This window comes from Salmo salar, chromosome 27, assembly GCF_965601325.2.
Source record: "Salmo salar chromosome 27, fSalSal1, whole genome shotgun sequence".
In the NCBI taxonomy this organism is placed as follows: Eukaryota; Metazoa; Chordata; class Actinopteri; order Salmoniformes; family Salmonidae; genus Salmo; species Salmo salar.
Window position 1 is genome coordinate 1,737,285 of NC_138317.1, and position 26,769 is coordinate 1,764,053.

The 26,769-nt window shown below is 40.3% G+C and overlaps 1 protein-coding gene across 3 annotated transcripts in view; it reads right to left on the minus strand.

The window, feature by feature from the left end:
- LOC106588166 (myocardial zonula adherens protein) overlaps nucleotides 1-21,615 on the minus strand; it is a 37,148-nt gene extending 15,533 nt beyond the window's left edge. For 2 of the 3 annotated variants that reach the window (XM_045709684.2, XM_014176881.3), the window contains exon 1: nucleotides 21,508-21,615. The gene's annotated coding sequence lies outside the window, so the exon portion shown is untranslated. The remainder of the gene's footprint in view (nucleotides 1-21,507) is intronic. The other variant, XM_045709683.2, reaches the window with a different exon arrangement.
- Nucleotides 21,616-26,769: the final 5,154 nt, after the last annotated feature.

Sequence of the window (26,769 nt, forward strand, 5' to 3'; positions counted from 1 at the left end):
GTTACATAATTTGAGTCTTTCCTCAAAAATAAACAAACATTCTCTTTGGGGAAAACCCCTTTTTAATAAGGGAGGTTAACTGCTTTAGCATCAGTCTGAATGGCAAAAATAAAACACTATAAATGGCAGTTCCACATGAATTAAGAGAGTGAATAGTTTTTGGAGAAGTGGTTTAAGCGTTACGTAACATTACTGTAAAGGCAGCTTCTCCAGATCTCACTGTCTGCTCTGATCCTGCCTCTATAGAGAGTTTCTATACAGTTAATCCATGTTTATATTATTTATACTGAACCTTCCTGAACTTGTGTGTACAGTGTGTGTACAGAGACGTGAAGAGGTGTGTTTGTGGGTTTTTGTGTGTGCCTGCATTTGTTCCCTTACAAGCCTGAATGTGTTTGTCCGACTGCCTCTATACCCCGCTCTCCCTTCATCCAGCTCAGTATAGACCAGTGGAGGCTCTTCAGAGGAGGAAGGGGAGGACCATCCTGCTCAGTGAATTTCATAAAAATGTAAATTGTAAAACATTTAGAAAGTTACGTTACTGCATGAATGTAGTGGGTTTACTAACGTGTTAGTTCTATTAGCTATGCTGACTATGATGTTACTTTAGCTAATATGGAGACAACAATGTAGGCTGTGTGTAGTGGTTTGGTTTGGAAAGGTTATTTAACCTGGTCACATACAGCCGATGTGTTGTGCCTTGAAGTCCACAATTGAAGGGAAGAGGTGAGAGGAGGAGAGCACATGAATGCGAGAAGGAATACAACGTGGCTGCTGTGAAAATGAACTGTGAACTGAAAATGAAATTTACGCGTGATAAGGGGTGTATTCTTTCTGCCGATTCTGTTGAAAAAGTTTCTTAAACAGAAGTAAATGGTACAAAATGGAAATAAACATACCTGAATTTGTCCAATAGAAACTCTCGTTTGCAACTGTTGGACTAATGATAACACCCTATATCAGCTAGACGCAGGCAAGAGTGTGCAAGGCGGTACTGCATGTCACTGTCTGTCACATCAAATTTGTCTCTCAAACTGTTTGCACCCACATTGTAAACTTTCATTCATAGGCTAGGTTGTAGCAACCTCATGATGGGTATAAGGGAAATTCGAGTATCATGTAGTAGCCTAAACCTATCGCTGTTGAGAGTCATCCAATATGCTGTTATAGAAATAAGGCCATGCTCATGAAAAAAAGGCCTCCCTCATTTTAAACGGCACTGACAACCACTGATATAGACCCCATTAGTTCTATGTACACTGAACAAAAATATAAACGCAACATGTAAAGTGTTTTATTTTTATATTGTGGAAAGCTTGTTACTTCCATCACCCTCTGCATCATTCCAATCCCCAATATATTTGTTTGCTTGCTACTTACCTACCTACACCCACACCCACACACAAATAAACATGCATATATCCACACACACACACACACACACACACACACACACACATAAAGTGTTGAAATGAGCTGAAGTAAAAGATCCCAGAACTTTTCCAAACGCACAAAAAGCTTATTTTCCTCAAATTTTGTGCACAAATGTGTTTACATCCCTGTTTGTAAGCATTTCTCCTTTGCTAAAATAATCCATCCACATGTCCTTCACAGATTAATCCTGGATTCAACTGTACCGGGCAGATGGTATCATGTGGGTGAGCGGTTTGCTGATGTCAACATCGTAAACAGATGGCCCCATTGTGGTGGTGGGGTTATGGTATGGGCAGGCATAAGCTACGGACAACGAACACAATTTGAATGCACAGAGATACCGTGACGAGATCCTGAGGCCCATTGTCGTGCCATTCATCTTCCGTCCTCACCTCATGTTTCAGCATGATAATGCACGGCCCCATGTTGCAAGGATCTGTACAAAATTCCTGGAAGCTGAAAATGTACCAGTTCTTCCATGGCCTGTGTATACGACCACGTGTTCCAGTTCCCGCCATTATCCAGTAACTTCGCACAGCCACTGAAGAGGAGTGGGACAACATTCCACAGGCCACAATCAACAGCCTGATCAACTCTAGGCGAAGGAGATATCTCATAATATTTCTAAATCTATACACCTGTCTCCGTCCTGCTTTCCCATGACTGATATACAGTGCATTCGGAAAGTATTCAGACCCATTCCCTTTTTCCACATATTTTTTTTACGTTCAAGCCTTAATATAAAATGGATTAAATAAATAAAAATGATCAATCTATACACAATAACCCATAATGGCAAAGCAAAAACAGGTTTTTATAAATGTTAGCAAATGTAAAAAATAAATAAAAATGAAATACCTTATTTACATAAGTATTCAGACCCTTTGATATGAGATTTGATATTGAGCTCAGGTGAATCCTGTTTCTACAACTTGTTTGGAGTCCACCTGTGGTAGATTCAATTGATTGGAGATGATTTGGAAAGGCACACACACCTGTCTATATAAGGTCCTGCAGTTGACAGTGCATGTCATGGCAAAAACCAAGCCATGAAGATGAAGGAATTGTCCGTAGAGCTCCAAGTCAGGATTGTGTCGAAGCAGAGATCCGGGGAAGGGTACCAAAAAATTCTGCAGCATTGAAGATCCCCAAGAACACAGTGGCCTCCATCATTCTTAAATGGAAGTAGTTTGGAACCACGAAGGCTCATCCTAGAGGTGGCTGCCCGGCCAAACTGAGCAATCGGGGGAGAAGGGCCTTGAACAGGGAGGTGACCAAGAACATGATGGTCACTCTGACAGAGCTCCAGAGAAGCTCTGTAGAGATGGGAGAACCTTCCAGAAGGACAACCATCTCTGCAGCACTCCACCAATCAGGCCTTTATGGTAGAATGGCCAGACGGAAGCCACTCCTCAGTAAAAGGCACATGACAGCCACTTGGAGTTTGCCAAAAGGCACCTAAAGAACTCAGACCATGAGAAAACAGATTCTCTGGTCTGATGAAACCAAGATTGAACTCTTTGGCCTGAATGGAGGAAACCTGGCACCATCCCTACGGTGTAGCATGGTGTTGGAGCAATATGGCTGTATCGTTACAAAATGTAGAAAAAGTCAAGGGGTCTGAATACTTTCTTAATGCACTGTATGAACAAACGGATTCTAAGTCTCTTTGTGATCATGCCTGGACACAGCTCCTAAGAGTTTTACAAAAGCTCCCTTCCTCCACACATCTGTTCTGAGGACAGACAACAATGTACCTGGCACTGCTAAATGGTTAATCGATAAACCAGGCTTGACTCTTCAAATTCAGTAAGTATTTGTATAATATTTAGATTCACTTAGTTTTAGAGAAGTAGGTTTTGTGGTTTATTCCTAAGAAATCTGGTTATGGATGAATATTGGGTAAATCCATTTGAATTCACTCACTTTTTTTATTTAAACAAAACTTCTCATGTTTGCTCAAGGAAGAACTGGTCAGAAAGTGACTTTTTGGACCTGAATGCCAAAATATTCAGGAGGTTGTGATGCTCAAAGTTCACCCATTGTGTATACCCCACCAGACCATGAGACAATGTATTCCTCACTGGAAAATATATATGGTTGAGTTTGACATCATTTAAAATCAAAACAATTTTATTATTGCTTTAAGTTTTTTAAAATAAAAATAATTTGTAAACCTTTAAAGTAAATTATCTTAAACTCAGATTATTTTTATTTGCATATGTTGTAGCTTAGACCGCATTTCATCTGAGGCTTTTGTCTTGTGCCCATTGGTTGAGACACAACATTCTCTTGAATACAGAGTTGGTGTCATTTCAATCATATAAATAGAATTCATAGAAGAATGGACTTATCCCACCACTTCAACATTTACATCTTTATTGAATTGAAATTTTTACTTAGAATTACTACCACAAAGATGACCGCCAGTACCACCCACTGTCGAATGTCAACTTAAACAGTCATGTATATTCTATTTTCTATATTTCTATGATTTCAATAGGTTTCCTACGGATGATTGACAGCATAATTGAAAACAACATATTCCCATTCAAGCCAACATTCTCTGATGTGTGGACCTCCAACCATCTTTGAGGTATAATTTGAAAGTTTATTAGCCCAAACATGACATCCATCCTGTATTCAAGAGCACGTTGTGTCTCATCCAAACACAAAAACCTTAGATGTAAATAAACTACACCATATGAGATTGTGAGTTCACGTATTTTTAGATTATTTACAGTTGAAGTCGGAAGTTTACATACACTTAAGTTGGAGTCATTAAAACTTGTTTTTCAACCACTCCACAAATTTCTTGTTAGCAAACTATAGTTTTGGCAAGTCGGTTAGGACATCTACTCTGTGCATGACAAGTAATTTTTCCAACAATTGTTTACGGACAGATTATTTCACTTAATCACAATTCCAGTGGGTCAGAGTTTACATGCACTCAGTTGACTGTGCCTTTAAACAGCTTGGAAAATTCCAGATGATGTCATGGCTTTAGAAGCTTCTGAAAGTCTATTTGACATAATTTCAGTCAATTGGAGGTGTACCTGTGGATGTTTTTCAAGGCCTACCTTCAAACTCAGTACCTCTTTGCATGACATCATGGGAAAAGCAAAAGAAATCAGCCAAGACCTCAGAAAAATAATTGTCTGGTTCATCCTTGGGAGCAATTTCCAAACGCCTGAAGGTACCACATTCATCTGTACAATATGCAAGTATAAACACCATTGGACCACGCAGTCGTCATACCGCTCAGGAAGGAGACGCGTCCTGTCTCCTAGAGATTAACGTACTTTGGTGCGAAGTGCAAATCAATCCCAGAACAAAAGCAAAGGACCTTGTGAAGATGCTGGAGGAAACAGGTACAAAATTATCTATATCCACAGTAAAACGAGTCCTATATCGAACTAACCTGAAAGGCCGCTCAGCAAGGAAGAAGCCACTGCTCCAAAACAGCCATAAAAAAGCCAGACTACGGTTTGCACTGCACATGGGGACAAAGATAGTACTTTTTGGAGAAATGTCCTCTGGTCTGATGAAACAAAAATAGAACTGTTTGGCCATAATGACCATCATTATGTTTGGAGGAAAAAGGGGGAGGCTTGCAAGCCGAAGAACACCATCCCAACCGTGAAGCACAGGGGTGGCAGCATCATGTTGTGGGGGTGGTTTGCTGCAGGGGAGACTGGTGCACTTCACAAAATAGATGGCATCATGAGGCAGGAAAATGATGTGGATATATTGAAGCAACATCTCAAGACATCAGTCAGGAAGTTAAAGCTTGGTTGCAAATAGGTCTTCGGACAATGGACAATGACCCCAAGCATACTTCCAAAGTTGTGGCAAAATGGCTTAAGGACAACAAAGTCAAGGTACTGGAGTGGCCATCACAAGGCCTTGACCTCAATCCTATAGAACATTTGTGGGAAGAACTGAAAAAGCGTGTGAGAGCAAGGAGGCCTACAAACCTGACTCAGTTACACCAGCTCTGTCAGGAGGAATGGGCAAAAATTCACCCAACTTATTGTGGGAAGCTTGTGGAAGGCTACCCAAAATGTTTGACCTAAGTTAAACAATGTAAAGGCAATGCTAAACTTCGGACCCACTGGGAATGTGATGAAAGAAATAAAAGCTGAAATAAATCACTCTATACTATTATTCTGACATTTCACATTCTTAAAATAAAGTGGTGATCGTAACTGACCTAAGACAGGGAATTTTTACTAGGATTAAGTGTCAGGAATTGTGAAAAACTGAGTTTAAATGCATTTGGCTAAGGTGCATGTAAACTTCCGACTTCAACTGTATGTTAGACCTTTAAAGGACATTTTTTATAAAAAACCTTTCCCCCAGAAATTACGTAATAGTTTGAAAGCCCTATTTGTAAGCTTTTATATGATATCAAACTCAACTGTTTATCTTTTCCAGTGATAAAGACATGGACGTCTCATGGTATGCTGGGCTATGCAAAATGGGTCAACTTTGAGCACCTTGATAATAATACATTTCTTAAATTTCTATAGTGTTTCTCATGTCTCAAAGCACTTCAAAAGCAAAAAAACAAACAAGTAATAGATCATCATGAGTAACTATAGTTAGGTCAACCAATAGAGGCCAAGTCTTTTGAGTTCATGCATCCTCCAAAGAGAGGGACAGTTCATGACTTGATTCTAGGAAGGTGGTCAGGTAGATGCTTGATGAAGAGTCTGGTGATGATCATGTAAACGGCTACTCTGGGAACCAGCCTGAGTCATATTGCTACTGGACTCATCCTTCACAGAGTATGCCACCCACTTGGGTGATGCCTCAACAGCTCTTGGCACCAGAAAGCTCACCACACAGTTTCTCTCTTAAATGTATTGGCATTCAGGTCCAAAAAAATTCACTTTCTTGGCACTACTACAATGGGCAAACATGTATGGAAAGTTTAATTCAAATCAAAAGGGGTGCTGTGAAAAATGGATTGAATTCAAATGGATTGACTCTGTTATACGTTTGATATCTGTATCCAGCCAAGCTAAATGTGTCTTGGTTACACTCATTTCTATTGGCTTCTTTCACACAAAGGTATTTTTCAGTAGGCTTCTTTTACTCACAACAAAGCATTTCCATTAGTGTCTTAGTACAGGTGTGACTCTCCTACCACCATCCTAAGGCACATAGCTTTGGAGTCCTATAAAGTACCTTAAATAAATTACTTTATCCTTTCCATCCTTTTTCAGTTGTATCACATTTGTAATGGTAAAATCACGAGACAACAGAGAGATGTTATTATCAACATCTTTGAGCTTATTATTTTCCAATATACAAAAATGTCCTCCTAAAAAATATATACTGTACATACACCTATTCACATCCCTAATTGTTTAGCGTGAGTGCAACAGCTGTGATTACAGCACAGTAATCATAATGATAGTGTCAGGCTCTGACAACATCTTCCCAGCATACCACAATCTGTTACCAGTTAGGAGTGAGGAGGACATACCAGCAAACAACACACCAACAACAAAACACTGACTGCAACACACACAGCACGAGAACGTATTGCAGTGATACTAAGTACTGTAGTCTAGGTCTTAGCACAAATCAAAGTTACAATAATGTCATTATGGTAAAGAACAGACATGTTTGTTTAAAAAGAGGGAGAGTGGGATCACACAGAGTCACTCACTCTAAAACACCCTGCATGTCTATGTAATTATATAGCCTAGTCATATAGCAGGCATTTACAGTTAACACTCATAGGCATACAGGAATCAAACCCCCAATTTTGATGCTACAAGGACTATGCTCCAATCAAGTGAGCCATTTTTGTATGTCTGTGACCTATGACCTGCATGGAACTGGAAGATGGCGTCATAATAACTGAAAAATAAAAAAAATACCGTAACGCAAAGAAAACAAACTCAGTCCTTCTCAAACCACATCCTGCAAATGAGTGGCTCCATAACTGCAGATCATCTGACTGTAATAGGGGAGCCAGCCAAGCAGTGGCTTGTCTGCACAGGAGCATTCTGCCTTAAGTGGAATCATCCATCCATAGAGGGTAGAAGAAGTGATGAATAAGAGTGAAGACAGGAGATGAGTCCATCTGACTCACCATGTGAGCCATAATAGAAGATTCAGCTGTAATAGGAGATGCCTGATAAGGGTGGAGCACTGCATGTGGCACCGCCCAAGGACAAGGATATTAGCTATCAAGATACAGTGTGACGACTACTGAGAAACAGCATGTACTACAGTAAAATGTACATAGGAATGCATGCATGTGTGAGGATAGAGTACAGGTCATGCATCGATGTAATGTTTATTTGCATAGTTATGTTTGTATCAGGGTGTGCACCATTTTGAGTGTACTGTATTTACAGTATTTGTGTGGTGGTTGAATAAGAGTCCTAGATTGAAGTTGGCAAGCTAGATTAAGTTGTATAGCGTGTACCTTAATCATTTTCTCCCTCTAAGAATGTATTGTGTGTAACGGCAGGGCTTGTAAAAAACACTAAACCATCAGTTGTGGTTGTAACAGCCAGCTCCCTGCACTATGAGAGTTTGAGATCACAGGGAGCGACAGCCCCAGGGCTTATCTCAGTCAGAGGCACAAAGACAGAGAGAGAGAGCTAGAGAGAAAGAGCGAGAGAGAGTGTATAGCCACACCACACCCAGTGCTCACATGCCTCTAACACAGAGACACAATGTTCTCTTCCTTCACTACACACTACTTCTCTGGCTCTCTCACAGTAATTGCATGGCAGAGATTTGTTTTGTGGCTCAGTTGGTAGAGCATGGTGTTTGCAACGCCAGGGTTGTGGGTTCGATTCCCACGGGTGACCAGTACGGAGAAAAAAAATGTATGAAATGTATGCATTCACTACTGTAAGTCGCTCTGGATAAGAGCGTCTGCTAAATGACTAAAATGTAAATGTAAAATGTTTTAGCGTTCCAAATTCCGCAAGGGGGGTTTTGTATGTATGACTTGGCTGTCTGACAGAGTAAACAGGAGTTTGTGCTTGGTTGTTACAGCTTTTACTGTTAATGAAGCACTTATAGTTTGATTATGGTGATTAACTCACACATACATGCACATTGTTCAAAGGCAAACATGAAAAGCATGTGATACGGAAGAACATCCCATACACATAAACACATAAACACATAGAATACAAAGTCCCATCCAACCAAGTTCGTTCTGAATCCCTTAGTAGTTGCTCAATCAAGCTTCAAGACACACTGAACTTTAGCTTTAAAACAAACCTCAGGCTTCAAAATATAATAGGCAAGCTTTGTTTTATAAATATATGTTGGGAAATATATGAACATGTATACACTTATACTTGTAAATGTGAGGTCCTTTTATCTAACTTTATATTTACAGCCTGATAAATGTACCCACATGTCCTGAGCTGTAAGTTAAAACAGAGGCACCTATAAGTCTAGAGGCACAGATGCCTGGGGCCTGTACCGCCCACATGAACAAAATACTACAGTTTACTATTGAATACTACACTATTTACTACATCATTCTGTAGAATACTATACTACACACTGTAGTATCCCTTGAACATGTGTAGTGCTTACTATAGAATGTTGTAGTATACTGTAGAATATTTTAGTATTCTCAAGGAGAAAGCCTGCACCTCTATGTCAAAGATAGTAAAACAAAAACATATAGTAAATACTAGAGTAAATATTACAGTATACTACAATCTGCAAAAACACTACATAAATTACCATAGTGTATAAGGCAAAGTGCAGTATCTGCAAATTCGGTCAAACATATTTGATATTTTGTAAGGTCCGGGTGTAATATCTGATTAATGTGGAATTTAGTTTCCTGACACAAGAACAAGCCAGACTTTCAGAATAATTCCTGAAGTACCAAAAGTTACTCACTTTGAAGTCAGATTTTGAAGTTAAATATTTTACGTAGTTCCTGTACTTTGCCTTTGTAGGGCAGTACAGTTATTTTACTACAGTATTTATATAGTTACCTGTAAATTCTTCAGTATACTGCAGTAAATACTTGTATTCACTGTGTTTCTGCAGCCTTTACTGTGAATAGTACAATAAAGTCTACAAAATACTATAACATATACACTGAACAAATATATAAAACGCAACAATTTTAAAGATTTTACTGAGTTACAGTTCTTTGCTTACCGCCCCAATAGCTCCACAGACAATGCACGCCATTGCACTGCCCTAACCCATCTGGACAAGAGGATAACTATTTAAGAATGCTGTTAATTGATTATAGCTCAGCATTAAATACCATAGTACCCTCCAAGCTCATCATTAAGCTCAAGGCCCTAGGTCTGAACACCGCCCTGTGCAACTGGGTCCTGGACTTCCCGACGGGCCACCCCTAGGTGGTGAAGGTAGGAAACAACACCTCCACTTCACTTATCCTCAAAACTGGGGCCCCAAAAGGGTGCTTGCACAGCCCTCTCCTGAACTCCCCGTTCACCCATGACTACGAAGCCACGCACGCCTCCAACTCAAATCATCAAGTTCGCAGACGACACAACAGTAGGCTTGATTACTAACAATGACGAGACAGCCTATGGGGAGGAGGTGAGAGCTCTGGGAGTGTGGTGCCAGGAAAATAACCTCTTACTCAACGTCAACATAACAAAAGAGATGATCGTGGACTTCAGGAAACAGCAGAGGGAGCACCCCCCTATCCACATCAACGGGACAGTAGTGGAGGTGGAAAGCTTCAAGTTCCTCAGCATACACATCACTGACAAACTAAAAAGATAATCAATGACAACCACCACCCGAGCCACGGCCTGTTCACCCCACTATCATCCATTTACATTTAAGTCATTTAGCAGACGCTCTTATCCAGAGCGACTTACAAATTGGTGCATTCACCTTATAATATCCAGTGGAACAACCACTTTACAATAGTGAAGGTGAGGTCGCACAGGTGCATCAAAGCTGGGCCCGAGAGACTGAAAAACAGTTTCTATCTCAAGGCCATCAGACTGTTCAATAGCCATCACTAGCACATCCATATTTATATATTCTTAATTCCATTCCTTTACTTAGATGTGTGTATATGTTGTGAAATTGTTAGATATTACTGCACTGTCTGAAAGACAAGCATTTCTCTACAACCGTAATAACATCTGCTAAACACGTGTATGTGACCAATAAAATTTGATTTGATTACAGTGCACTCAGTATTCAGTCCTTGACTTTTTCCACATTTTGTTACATTACAGCCTTAATCTAAAATATATTAAATAAATAAAAATCCTCAAATCTACACACACACACCACAAAGCGAAAACAGGTTTTTATACATTTTTGCAAATGTATTAAAAATAAAACACAGAAATACCTTTACATAAGTATTCAGACCCTTTGCTATGAGACTCAAAATTGAGCTCAGGTGTCCACCTGTTGTAAATTCAAATGATTGGACATGATTTGGAAAGGCACACACCTGTCTATATAAAAAGGTCCCACAGTTGACAGTGCATGTCAGAGCAAAAACCAAGCCATGAGGTGGAAGGAACTGTCCGTAGAGCTCCAAGACAGAAATGTGTAGAGGCACAGGTCTGGGGAAGGGTATCAAAAATGTCTGCAGCATTGAAGGTCCCCAAGAACACGAAACTGAGCAATCGCGGGAGAGGAGCCTTGGTCAGGGAAGTGGCCAAGAACCCAATGGTCACTCTGACAGAGCTCCAGAGTTCCTCTGTGGAGATGGGACAACATTGCAGAAGAACAACCATCTCTGCAGCACCAATCAGGCCTTTATGATAGAGTGGCCAGACGAAAGCCATTCCTCAGTAAAAGGCACATGACCGCCCGCTTGGAGTTGGTAGCTGGTCTCTCGGCAAGATCAGCCACAAGCAGAGGTTGTGTTGGCCCCCCTGCTGGCGGGGCCAGCCCCCAGTGGTGGACAAGGGTTAGTAGCTGGCCCACCATGGTGCAGGAAGACTGGAGGGTAACCTTTTTTTTAATGTATTTAATTTGAAGACTGTACATTTGAAATACCAAGGTCGTTTTTTTGTTTGTTTAATACGACACAGTTGAAGTCGGAAGTTTACAAACACCTCAAGTTTTTCACAATTCCTGACATTTAATCCAAATAAAAATTCCCTGTCTTAGGTCAGTTACGATCACCACTTTATTTTAAGAATGTGAAATGTCAGCATAATAGTAGAGAGAATGATTTATTTCAGCTTTGGTTCCTTTCATCACATTCCCAGTGGGTCAAAAGTTTACATACACTCAATTAGTATTTGGTAGCATTGCCTTTAAATTATTTAACTTGGGTCAAACGTTTTGGGTAGCCTTCCACAAGCTTCCCACAATAAGTTGGGTGAATTTTGGCTCATTCCTCCTGACAGAGCTGGTGTAACCAAATCAGGTTTGTAGGCCTCCTTGCTCGCACACGCTTTTTCAGTTCTGCACACACATTTTCCATATGATTGAGGTCAGGGCATTGTGATGGCCACTCCAATACCTTGACTTTGTTGTCCTTAAGCCATTTTGCCACAACTTTGGAAGTATGCTTGGGGTCATTGTCCATTTGGAAGACCTATTAGTGACCAAGCTTTAACTTCCTGACTGATGTTTTGAGATGTTGCTTCAATATATCCACATAATTTTCCTGCCTCATGATGCCATCTATTTTGTGAAGTGCACCAGTCCCTCCTGCAGCAAAGCACCCCCACAACATGATGCTGCCACCCCCGTGCTTCACGGTTGGGATGATGTTCTTTGGCTTGCAAGCCTCACCCTTTTTCCTCCAAACATGATGGTCATTATGGCCAAAGTTTTATTTTTGTTTCAATCGACCAGAGGACATTTCTCCAAAAAGTACGATCTTTGTCCCCATATGCAGTTGCAAACCGTAGTCTGGCTTTTTAATGGCGGTTTTGGAGCAGTGGCTTCTTCCAAGCTGAGCGGCCTTTCAGGTTATGTTGATATGGGACTCGTTTTACTGTGGATATAGATACTTTTGTACCCGTTTCCTCCAGCATCTTCACAAGGTCCTTTGCTGTTGTTCTGGAATTGATTTTCACTTTTCGCACCAAATTATGTTAATCTCTATGAGACAGAACACGTCTCCTTCCTGAGCGGTATGATGGCTGCGTGGTCCCATGGTGTTTATACTTGCGTACTATTGTTTGTACAAATGAACGTGGTACCTTCAGGTGTTTGGAAATTGCTCCCAAGGATGAACCAGACTTGTGGAGGTCTACAATTAATTTTCTGAAGTCTAGGCTGATTTCATTTGATTTTCCCATGATGTCAAGCAAAGAGGCACTGAGTTTGAAGGTAGGCCTTGAAATACATCTAGAGGTACACCTCCAATTGACTCAAATGATGTCAATGAGCCTATCAGAAGCTTCTAAAGCCATGATATAATTTTCTGGAATTTTCCAAGCTGTTTAAAGGCATGGTCAACTTAGTGTATGTAAACTTCTGACCCACTGGAATTGTGATACAATGAATAACTGAAATAATCTGTCTGTAAACAATTGTTGGAAAAAAGACTTGTGTCATGCACCAAGTAGATGTCCTAACCAACTTGCCAAAACTATAGTTTGTTAACGAGAAATTTGGGGAGTGGTTGAAAAACGAGTTAATGACTCCAACCTATGTGTATGTAAACTTCCGACTTCAACTGTATGTCCTAATTGTAGAGGTCGGGTATACTATGACTTAAACTGTTTTAAAGTGTGTCCCTTGTTCGCTGATGTGAATCGGAATGATTAGATAAAACGTAATAAATATGAATAGATGTATTATATGGCTAGGATAAAGGATTATATAACTAAAAACCTGCCTAGGTTCTCTATTGGAACAGGCTTTTATGATTATAAACTAATCGTTATTACCCTTTACATTTTAAAAACAATTCATCTCAACATAAATTTAAGGAATTATTATTCTTCTGATACACACCGCAAAATGGATGGATTAGGCATTGTCAACAGGGTTGTTGTCTCTAGTGTGTGTGGGCTGGTTAAGGGATAGGGGGCAGTATTTTCACGGCCGGATGAAAAACGTACCCAAATGAAACTGCCTACTACTCGGGCCCAGGTGGTAGGATATGCATATTATTAGTAGACTTGGATAGAAAACACTCTGAAGTTTCCAAAACTGTTTGAATGATGTCTGAGTATAACAGAACTCATATGGCAGGCAAAAACCTGAGAAAAATCCAACCAGGAAGTGGGAAATCTGAGGTTGTAGTTTTTTCAAGTGATTGCCTTTACAGTATACAGTGACTTAGGGTTCATTTTGCACTTCCTAAAGCTTCCACTAGATGTCAACAGTCTTTAGAACCTTGTTTGAGGATTCATGGTGAATTTGAAGGGAATAACAGCCCAAGGAAGTAGGCGTCCCATTATAAGGCATGGGTTCAGTCACGCGCAGGGACTTGGGAGCGAGCTGAGTTCATATTCATTCCTAAAGAGAACGGATAGGTCCGGTTGGAATTTTATTGAAGATATGTTATAAACAACCTAAAGATTGATTCTATACATCGTTTGACATGTTTCTACAAGCTGTAGTATAACTTTTTAGACTTTTCGTCTGGACTAAGTAAGCACGCGCCTTGTGGATTTGGATAGTGAACCTAACGCGCGAACAAAATGGATGTATTTGGACATAAAGATAATCTTTATCAAACATTTATTGTGGAGCTGGGGTTCCTGGGAGTGCCTTCTGATGAAGATAATCAAAGGTAAGTGAATATTTATAATGTAATTTCTTAGTTTTATTGACTCCAAGATGGCGGGTTTCTGTTTGCTTGTTGTTGGTGTCTTCTGGGCTGTACTCAGATTATTGCAAATTGTGCTTTCGCCGTGAACCTTTTTTGAAATCTGACAAAGCGGTTACATTTAGGAGAAGTGTATCTATAATTCTCTGCATAACACTTGTATATTGATCAAAGTTTATGATGAGTATTTCTGTAATATGTGTGCTCATTGTGCTCATTCACCGGAAGGTTTGGAGGGAAAATATTTCTGAACATTACGCGCCAATGTAAAATGGGGTTTTTGGATATAAATATGAACTTTATCGAGCAAAACATACATGTATTGTGTAACATGAAGTCCTGAGTGCCATCTGATGAAGATCAAAGGTTAGTGAATATTTTAGCTGTATTTCTGGTTTTTGTGATGCATCCAGTTGCTTGGAAAATGGCTGTGTGGTTTTTCTTCTGAAGTTTATGTCCTAACAATCAAATTTTATGATTTCGCCGTAAAGCCTTTTTGAAACCGGACAATGTGGTTGGATTAACGAGAGTCTTATCTTTAAAATGGTGAAAAATAGTTGATTGTTTGAGAAAATGGAATTATGAGATTTTAGCTGTTTTGAATTTGGCGCTCTGATTTTTCACTGGCTGTTGTCAAAATCAATCCCATTAACGGGATCCGAGCGCGAAGGGGTCTCTAAGAGGTTATTAACACTGTGATAAAGTGATTCAAGTTAACGGTAATTGGCTTATGGAAGCACTTCTCTAAGCGAGAGAAAGGTATATTATATATTTCTATATAAGCTACCTTTTATATTCTTGTTCCTAATGATATAGGCCTAGGTGTAAAACAGCCAAGGTGATAGAGCAACAACCCTGGAATAAAAAAACAATGTGTAGGGTGGAGAGAGGGTTGGTTTCACAGGTTTACTCACTCTGGATTGTCAGTACTGCATGTGTTCTTGGCTGTCGTACCATGGCTGTGTCGGAATCGATTGTGAGTTGAACTTGAGTATGCCTTCACATAAGGGAGTGCCCGGGGTTGATTTGCGGTCGGCTCTGGCACAGCCATGACACGATACAACAGGATATAATGTGATGCCTAAGACAAATATTTACTTGCAGTCATTAGTGGCCGTTAGAATCTATATTCCTTTTTCCTTCTTTTGTCGGAATACAACAGGATATAAATGAGGACTACATGAAATATGTCTTGCATGTAATGGACATTCAACAAAAAACAAAAAAAAGGGACTGGTCTTGCGATATATATATAGGTTGTTTTCTCTTCCAATTGAATCCAATGAACTGAGCAGGCTGGGCTGACATGCTTTTAGCCTTGCTAGGACTTTCAAATATGAGCCTGCATGTATAAGATTGTGCTGTTACTAAATATATTAATATGATCTATTATTGTTACTATTCTTTTTCTGACCGTTTTCCACATTTGGTTAGTTCTCTTAGATATTTATGTTATAATGGGACTGCCCATATTTCCCTCTGGCGGCCAAGGGTTTGCCTTAGGACGCAAAGGTGCATCATGAGTCAGGGAGATGGTCTTCGTGACAACAGACCTAGATATGGGGGAGGTTTTAGTGGGTGGAATATTAGGACAATTGGAGGTTTACAAAGTTGCAGCTACAGTATGCTTAACAGTGCAAATTATTATGGTACAGCAATATTGACACTTATTAAATCATCATTGTCCTTTTTAATGCTAAGTTTACAAACATTGGTTGTGATAAGTATAATTGAAACTTGGGTATCATTATGGTAAGTGGGGAAATAAGTATAGCAAGTTATGAATGCAATGGCTTAGCAGCCAGCAGCATACCACCCTGCATCCCACTGCTGGCTTGCTTCTGAAGCTAAGCAGGGTTGGTCCTGGTTGGTCCCTAGATGGGAGACCAGATGGTGTTGGAGGGCCAGTAAGAGGCACTCTTTCCTCAGGTCTAAAAAAAAAAATGCCCTGTTTAGGATGCCGTCTTTCGGATGAGACGTTAAATGGGTGTCGTGGCTCTCTGTGGTCACTATAGCTTCCATGGCACTTATCGTAAGAGTAGGGGTGTTAACCCTGGTGTCCTGGCTAAATTCCCAAGCTGTCCCTCATACCATCACGGCCACCTAATCATCTCCAGCTTACAATTGGCTCATTCATCCCTGTAACCATTCCCCAGGTTGTTGCTGTAAATGAGAGTGTGTTCTCAGTCAACTTACTTTAAAATATGCTATTGGATCAAAAACAGATCTGGCTAATCTATATTGGCCAAATAATGATGATCCACACTTTTTCGAAAATATATATAATAATTATTGAGCTCACAAGCAACGGAAGAATCTATTATGGTGGAAGATTATAATACGGTTTTAACTACCTCAATGGATCGTAAAGGAAATCATTCTACAAACTATCACCCTCAAGCACTTAAGGAGAAAAGATCATGGATACATTAGAACTTGTGCATAAACAATTGAAAAACCCTGACCTATTGAGATATACATGGAGGAGGCTTAATCAAGCTAGCCGTCTTGATTAATTCCTAATCTCGTTCTTGCTGGCATCAAAAGTAAAAAAAGTTTTTTTAAGTATTATTAGGAGACCAAATGCGATCGGATCACCATCTAATTGGCCTCCATATAATTCTTACAGAATTTCCACGTGGACAGGGATATTTGAAATTGAATCAAAGCCTATTGGATGACAATTTGTTCTTAACTGAGACAAAATAAATCAGAATTCACTTTTTTTTGTACAACATAGGTACAGCAGATCCCCTTATTGTATAGGACACTTTCAATACAATACTAAATCATTAAAACAAAAGCAGTTTAGGTCAAAAGAGAGACTAATAAAGGAAATAGAGGAAGTAACAGCACAGGTAGATGGTAATGGAAACTGTACTATAGAGGCACAAAATAGGTTAGAGGAATAACAAAGAAATGGAGGTACTTATTCAAGAACGATCAAGTGTAATGTATTACAAAATAAAGCGAATTGGATGGAAAATGGGGAGAAATGCACGACATTTTTTCATGAATCTTCAACACAGAAATTCTAACAAAAATAATTTACAGAAACTCGTTACAAATGAGTTAGCCATGATTCACTAAATTATATTTTGAAAGAGGAAGCAATATATTTTAAGCATGTTTTCTTTTCAGTTTCCTCCATTTTCACTGAATGATGTTAACTGTAAGGATTTATTTCCTAATAATAATAATAACAATAAATTAACAAATTTACAGAAAGACCGGTGTGAACACCAACATACAGAAGAGGTACTTTTTGAGGGAAAAAAAATATTTTCAGTCTGGAAAAACACCAGGGCTTGACGGTATACCAGTAGAGGTATATCAGACCTTTTTTTATGTACTCAAAGATCCATTTTTAGCATGTTTAAATTTCTCTTATACAAAATGGTAGACTTTCAGGTAGTCAACAAGGTGGTCTGATTTCATCACTACTAAAACAGGACCCAGGTTCAATGTTACTTCAATATTATGATGCGAAAATCCTGGCGAAATGCATAGCATATAGAATAAAAGGTTATACCAGATATTGTTCATCCTGACCAGACAGGTTTTTTACATGGATGATATATTGGGGATAATATACAACAATTACTTGAAACAATTGAACATTATAAAACATTGAAGATACCAGGTCTGGTCTTCATAGCAGATTTTGAAAAGGCATTTGATAAAGTACGATTAGAATTTATATATAAATGCGTTGAATACTTTAATTTTGGTGAACATCTTATACAATGGGTTAAAGTTATGTATAGCAACCCCAGATGTAAAATAGTAAACAATGGTTACTTCTCAGAAAGTACTGAACTTTTAAGAGGAGTTAAACAAGGCTGTCCATTGTCTCCATATCTATTTATTATGGCCATTGAAATGCTAGCAATTAAAATTAGATCCAACAAGAACATCAAGGGGTTAGCCTCTACAGGATCGGTGTCCCCTCCGCAGGACAGTTGAGCTAACGTGTGCTAATGTGATTAGCATGAGGTTGTAAGTAACAAGAACATTTCCCAGGACATAGACATGTCTGATATGGGCAGAAAGCTTACATTCTTGTTAACCTAACTGCACTGTCCAGTACAGTAGCTATGACAGTGAAAGAATACCACACTATTGTTTGAGGATTGCACAGTTATGAACCTTAAATTTATTAATAAACCAATTAGGCACATTTGGGCAGACTTGATACATTTTTAACAGAAATACAATGGTTCATTGGATCAGTCTTAAACTTTGCACATACACTGCTGTTATCTAGTGGCCAAAATCTAAGTTGCGCCTAAGCAGGAATAATACATTGTGGCCTTTCTCTTGCATTTCAAAGATAATAAATAAATGCATGTTTTTTTCTTTGTATAATCTTTTACCAGATCTAATGTGTTATATTCCCCTAAAATAATTTCACATTTCCACAAACTTCAAAGTGTTTCCTTTAAAATGGTATCAAGAATATGCATATCCTTGCTTCAGGTCCTGAGATACAGGCAGTTCTTCTGTGGTAATTTCAGTACATCAGCATAACATTTCCTCATGTTTCTATTTAGAGTCATGTTCTCAAATTTTTCCAAGATCGTTAAGAACACTTTCCATGGAAACCACAAGATAACGTTAGTAACATTCATAGACCGTTCCAGTAATATATATCACGGTCTCAGCATCAACAAAACTCAATCCTGTTAAGTCTGTTCAGGTGTGTTGGCCTCTCTCCCTAATTGGCCACAGCTGAAATTAGTGCTTGTTTCCTTTGAAATGGGGTCTGTTTGAATCATAGAAAATAATAGAGGCCTCTAGTGGCCCAAAGGACATATTAGCATGGGCAGCGCCATTGAGGGCTTCCACCATTTTAATATAGTCAACTGGGTGGGACTTCCAACTTCATTGGCTGATCCCTCCTGGTGACCCTGTTGGTGTCAACCGGGTCATCAGGAGGGATCAGCCAATCGTGAAGAAAATTGACTGCTTCAAAATGGAGATAGCCTCAATGGCGCTGCCTGTGCTGTTACAGACGCTATAAATGGCACAGATACAAAGATGAGTCCTCTATCTAATCTCTATGGTTTGAATAGACTAAAGTGAGCAGTTTTCTTAGAACATTTTTTTTTTTTAAGTTATCGGTGAGGAAACTTATGGCTTCGTTCACAGAACCAATGGGAAACCAAAAATATATGTTCCCACAACTTCCAATGAACCAAATGTGCTAGCTGGGCTCTCAGTTGCAAATTACTCAAACTCTCTTCATATTGGGCTATTAAAAGCAATGGAAGATCTACATGTATGCAGGAGTTATACACACACTCATCTCAAGTCAGAAAAACCATGCTGTTCATAAGTGTGAAGCTCCATACTTTAGCCAAAACAACTAATGGTTTACAACAGCACAATAATGTAATTATAATTGTATTTAACTAGGCAATTCAGTTAAGAACAAATTCTTATCTACAATGACGGCCTACACCGGCCAAACCTGGACGACGCTGGGCCAATTGTGCGCTGCCCTATGGGACTCCCAATCACGGCCGGTTGTGATACAGCCTGGATTCGAACCAGTGTGTCTGTAGTGACGCCTCTAGCCTTCAACCGCTGCGCCACTTGGGAGCCCCAATACTGAATCACATCCCAGGTAAGCCATGAAAATGATCTGGAACTCCCTTTTGTGATTCTATCAAGTCCAAAAGCTCAGGCACAATACAGACATTAACAATTTATTGCTGTTTAAGGGATACACAAAATTATTTTCCAAATATCTTCTGTAGTACACATGCCGTGTCTTAATTTGACACATTCTTTCACAGCAGGAAATGGGAATTATTATGTGGATTATAAATCATGGAATTTTTTGTTGTGGTTGATAGAAAATTCCTGCAACAAGGATGATCAAATTAAGATACGGCATCTGTAATATCTGAACATTCAGCTTAGCCTGGCTGATACTACTTTGCTACTGGATCATTCCATACTCGCGGGTAGTAGGGGTGCAGCACCCACTAAAAAAGTAGTGCACTAGGCCTTTACTAGTCCTGTATTAGTGGACCGATATAGCTGTCTTTAGCCCGGGAAAAACTCCCCCACCCCCAAACGTAAGTGTAGGTGAACGGATGATCTCCGCATGTGTGGTTCTCACCGAGAAGCATGGAGGAGGCGGTGTGATGGTGCTTTGCTGGTGACACCGTCAGTGATTTATTTAGAATTCAAGGCACACTTAACCAGCATGGCTACCATAGCATTCTGCAGCAATACGCCATCCCATCTAGTTTGCCCTTAATGACACTATCATTTGTTTTTCAACAGGACAATGACCCAAAACACACCTTCAGGCTGTGTAAGGGCTATTTTACCAAGGAATAGAGTGATGAGTGCTGCATCAGATGACCTGGCCTTCAGTCACCCGACCTCAACCCAATTGAGATGATTGGGATGAGTTGGACCGCAGAGTGAAAGAAAAGTAGCCAACAAGTGCTTTGCATATGTGGGAACTCCTTCAAGACTGTTGGAAAAGCATTCCAGGTGAAGCTGGTTTAGAGAATGCCAAGAGTGTGCAAAGCTGTCATCAAGGTAAAGGGTGGCTATTTTGAAGAGTCAAAAATATAAAATATTTGGATTTATTTAACACTTTTTTGGTTACTACATGATTCCATATGTGTTATTTAATAGTTTTGATGTCTTCACTATTATTCTACAATCTAGAAAATAAAGAAAAACCCTTGAATGAGTAGGTGTGTCCAAACCTTTGACTGGTACTCATATGTATGTATGTATGTATGTATGTATGTATGTATGTATGTATGTATGTATGTATGTATGTATGTCTCCTGACAATGGATACAATCAATTATACTTGGGGAAATTCAACAGAGCCACATTGACTAATCCCATCTATACAAATTCTGATTATGGAAACAAAATTAACATCATATTCAACCATCCCAAAATGTTAGCATTGCTGCTTACATTAGAGGAACTTCTTATATGACAACTCAGCATTAAAATATGCTCTCATACAGTCACAGGTTAACACGATTACTGATATATGAAGTCAGTATCAAAAACCATTGTCTCCTTGTCTAAGAGCAATCAAACATTTACATAAACACACCTGAGAATAACTGTAGTTTAAAAGCTCTCACCACTACTACAATAATAAGTACCTTTACATCCAAATCACAGGTTAACACCATTACTGTAATACAAACAGCAAGAAAACAAACCTTTATATAGAAACACTCCAGAGCTCTACTTTAAACTGTGTCAGCACACTAGTCTAGAGTAGCTTTACCTCTACCAGTCTCACAAGCCACCCATTTTCAATGTACCTGTATCAGAGCAGTTGTCCGTGGGCCTTCCTGACGATGATCTGACTGTTGCGACTGTGTGTCTGTCGGTGTGTGTGTGAGACTCAGAATGGGAACCTACTGTAGTATGGGAACATACTGTCTTGCCTTACATGGCAGGGTGAGGCTCAGTCACCAGCCCAGCCCTGTTCCACCAGACGATGCAGGTCCCACCTACAACCCAGACAGGACTAGCTCCCCCTACAGGGAGAAGAATGGCAGTGCACTGGGGAACACAGTAGATGGGAGAAGAAATTGCCAGCCTCTTAAGGATCGGTGTCCCACCGTCAGAACGGTTGAGCTAACGTGCACTAAAGTGATTAGCATGAAGTAACAACATTTCCCAGGACATATACATCTTATTTGGGCAGAAAGCTTACATTTCTAACGGCACTGTCCAATTTACAGTAGCTATTACAGTGAAAACATACAATGCTATTGTTTGAGGGGAGTGCACAGATATGTACTTGAAAATGTATATATTGACTAATTAGGCACATTTGGGCAGACTTGATACATTTAACAGAAATACAATGGTTCATTGGATCAGTCTTAAACGTTGCACATAAACTGCTGCCATCTAGTGGCCAGAATCTAAATTGTGCCTAGAGTCCTAAGTCATTTTAGGTGAAAATTGAAAAAAATGGTCCTATCCTTAAGAGGATTTAACTTGGTTATAGACTGGCCATATTCAGATAGGCCTGGTAAAGATAAAGGTCAGGTTTGGAAGGTCACTGTAAAGGCAAGGCTTTTCTTTTACTGTCACGTTGTCAGCGGAGTTGAGTGTCAGAGGGACTAAAGGCACCTGTCAAATGATTTGAGTCCATGGTGTTTAAGTGTCCTATGTATTAATAATTCAAGAGCAGCTTTAGTGTGTAGGTGCCTTTGTTTGAGAGTGTGTGTCTTAAAACATCCCTTGAAACAAGCTGTAAATTGGGTCGTTAGGCTGTGTTTTCAGTTGTTATACCTGGTAAAGGAAGAGTTAAAACGTGATCAAATCAAAGGTGTTGTGTCGCTACATGGTGGCAGTGGTACCCCATGGTGCAGAATGTGGTTCTGTTACATAAGTGACTAATGAAGCATCTTTATATAATAGCCCTCTGTCGTGAGAGATGGGCAGTGTAAACAGGACTGTGCAAGCAAAAAGTAAAAATGTCAGTGTCCAAGAATGTGTGTACCAGTATGTGAGTTTAATTCGTCTATGCGTGTGCATATGTGTTTTCCTTTCAGTCTGTGTTGAACTTTCCATTCCTGCCTATCTGTGTGTTTAAGTATTTTATCACTTGTTAACATTTTAGCTGACTACACTCAACAACATACGTTGGAGTTTAGCAGCGACAAGTGTGGGCGGATTGCACCTCCGACTGCATTGAGTCGCTGTCAGTCGATATTGTAAATATTTCCATTCTTTAATACTTTCCTTGTACCCGTTTGTCCTGTGTAAATGAAAGCTTTTCTTTGGGTGCTGAAATCCGTAGCTCAGAAGAAAAACGGCACGTAGAAATATGTTTAAACATTTATTCAGCAATAAATAATGCAAGTCGTGGCGATATAGGCTTTTCACCTTCATGTAACTCACTGCCCGAGCAAAGCGTCCATATAAAATAAAACTTACGGGCAGTGGGAGTGGTAAACTACACCAATCTCCCAAACAGCAGAACCTTACGTCAGGCGAATATGTGTAGCTATGTGTAGAAGCACCATTTAAATATTATCGAATGACCACCTAAAGTAATCATATCATGCAAATAAACCTAAATAGAATGTTAATCTTGGCACGTGACCATATGCCACGTAGCAGTGTAGACCCAGTCACCTAGCAGTGTTGCCAATTTAGCGAGTATTCAGACCCCTCTAGCGACACATTTTCAAAAAAGCGACTATTGACAAATCTAGCAACTTTTTCTGGTGTTATTGGAGACACGTATCATTCTTACTCTTCTCATCGAGCAGCCGGTGCTGCCGTGGGCCTCACAGGCGGCCCAGTCCTCGCGCAGATGTCCCTCCCAGCTGCAGTCAGAGCTGGCCTGCACCTAGTCTGTGTCCCATAGTGCTCTAGTCTATAGTAGTTAGAATTGGTCGGCACCACAGGTCAAAAAGTCTTTATTTTACAGTTTGTTGAAGAGGAACATTAGCTAAAGTTAGGTATTTCCAGTTTAGAATTGATTAATCCGTCACGAACTCAAGACTGCAAATTAATCGTGCACGCGGGAAGCCGCCGCTGGCTTACATAAACATTTAAAAAATTAACCTGAATTAGGGCCAGACTAGTTACCATAATTCTCACATTGCCATTGACAGATTTGTCTATTGTCTCTTTTTGGTCCATTTAGATTGTATACAAAAAATGTAAAAAATATTATGGATAAAAATGTTTTACTGTGACTTGTTGTAGGCTGTTAAGTGGACCATAAGGTTAAAAACCAAACCAAATTAAGAAAGATAAAAAAACAAAAAAAATAAAACTAAGTAACTCCGCCAGTGTCCCGGATAGGGGAGGAGGGTTGGAATTGTGACAAAAAAAAAAAAAAAAAAAACGACAGAAGTTCATTTGTCGTTCTAAACATAGTGTTTTTTTTACTCACTTTGTCTCGCCCACGAAGTTATTCCTCTCTCCTACAGCGTCCATCACAATTACATGCACATCGCCAATTATGCAAATTAGGTGATGACATCGTTTCGCGACTTCTGCCGATTTTTAGGACAGCCAATAGCTACTTTCCTTACTGAGGAGTTGGCAACACTGCCCTAAAGAAGCACCGCCGAGTGCTATCACTGAACTATATGACTAGCGTATCATCTGTGGCCTACATTAAATATCTACTATACGCAACCTAAGCATCCAGCCAACCAACTGTGCTAATATGCACTGACTTTTAATACCAAAGCAATGCTATTGACTGACGGCTGAATGCTGATATAGCGAACTATATAAAAAGACATGGAACTCGAAGATGAACATCACTTTTGGCATCAAAAATCTCCTTGGCCCCACGACCTTAAGTGTGGATGCAGGGACAGATAGAGAAGCCGTCAAAGCAGCGCCGTTGTGAAATGAATTGCTGTGTATAGCTCAGGAGATACCCCGCAGCGTTGGCAGAGACGGAGCTGTGGGGAGAACCAGTATCTCGTCATTAGTGATGATTAATGGATCGCCTGACGTGACCAGCGGTCGCCATTGCAGGTAGCGTAACATGGAAGACAGGACAGAAAGCAGAGCTAGTTTGAGCAATGATAGCTGGCATACGTTTACCCTTCCTATTAGTTTGGGAATGCTTTACCAACAATGTGAACATGCGAGTATCCATAATTCAATAAAAAAAAAAAAAATTGTGAGATCATGCAAATATATTAAAGATAAATTAATATGAATTGTATTCCCCAACCGTAAAATACCTGGAGAAAGCCATAAGCAGCTGCTTCTAAATAAAATAATTGTACGAGCCAAAACGCCCTTCCCTCAACATGAATAATTTTTGTTGCATAGAGTGAGGGTGATAGGTAACCTTTTGTCATTGCCACTCCACACCATGACTGACCCACCGCCAAACCGGTCATGCTGGAGGATGTTGCAGGCAGCAGAACGTTCTCCACAGCGTCTCCAGACAGTCACATGTGCTCAGTGTGAACCTGCTTTCATCTGTGAAGAGCACAGGGTGCCAGTGGCGAATTTGCCAATCTTGGTGTTCTCTGGCAAATGCCAAACGTCCTGCACGGTGTTGGGCTGTAAGCACAACCCCCACCTGTGGACGTCGGGCCCTCATACCACCCTCATGGAGTCTGTTTCTGACCGTTTGAGCAGACACATGCACATTTGTGGCCTGCTGGAGGTCATTTTGCAGGGCTCTGGCAGTGCTCCTCCTGTTCCTCCTTGCACAAAGGCGGAGGTAGCGGTCCTGCTGCTGGGTTGTTGCCCTCCTACGGCCTCCTCCACGTCTCCTGATGTACTGGCCTGTCTCCTGGTAGCGCCTCCATGCTCTGGACACTACGCTGACAGACACAGCAAACCTTCTTGCCACAGCTCGCATTGATGTGCCATCCTGGATGAGCTGCACTACCTGAGCCACTTGTGTGGGTTGTAGACTCAGTCTCATGCTACCACTAGAGTGAAAGCATCGCCAGCATTCAAAAGTGACCAAAACATCAGCCAGGAAGCATAGGAACTGAGAAGTGGTCTGGGGTCCCCACCTGCAGAACCACTCCTTTATTGGGGGTGTCTTGCTAATTGCCTATAATTTCCACCTGTTGTCTATTCCATTTGCACAACAGCATGTGAAATGTATTGTCAATCAGTGTTGCTTCCTAAGTGGACAGTTTGATTTCACAGAAGTGTGATTGACTTGGAGTTACATTGTGTTGTTTAAGTGTTCCCTTTATTCTTTTGAGCAGTGTATGATGACTAGAATGAAGTGAACGCCCAGAGCGCACTCTGGCACTCCAGATTGAATTTACGAACACACTTTGTCTCGGGCCTAACATCTGTTCCAATATGCTCCAAACACCGCCTTCTCGGGCATTATCACTTAAAGGGAAACTGGTGACAGTTTTTCATGGTCATGGATAGCGTAGAAACTCTGATTCATTTTTTAAATTGTATTTATTTCACCTTTATTTAACCAGGTAGGCTAGTTGAGAACAAGTTCTCATTTACAACTGCGACCTGGCCAAGATACTTTATTTGACCCACGCCACTTATCACTTTTGCCTTATGGCAAGGAGCACCATCATACTGGAAAAGGCACTGTTTGTCACCAACCTGTTCCTGGATGGTTGGGAGAAGTTGCTCTCAGAGGATGTGTTGGTACCATTCTTTATTCATGGCTGTGTTCTTAGGCAAAATTGTGAGTGAGCCCACTCCCTTGGCTGAGAAGCAACCCCACACATGAATGTTTTCAGGATGCTTTACTGTTGGCATGACACAGGACTGATGGTAGCGCTCACCTTGTCTTCTCCGGACAAGCTTTTTTCCGGATGCTCCAAACAATCGGAAAGTGGATTCAGAGAAAATGACTTTACCCCAGTGCTCAGCAGTCCAATCCCTGTACCTTTTGCAGAATATCAGTCTGTCCCTGATCTTTTTCCTGGAGAGAAGTGGCTTCTTTGCTGCCCTTCTTGACACCAGGCCATCCTCCAAAAGTCTTTGCCTCACTGTGCGTGCAGATGCACTCACATCTGCCTGCTGCCATTCCTGAGCAAGCTCTGTACTGGTGGTGCCCCGATCCCGCAGCTGAATCAACTTTAGGA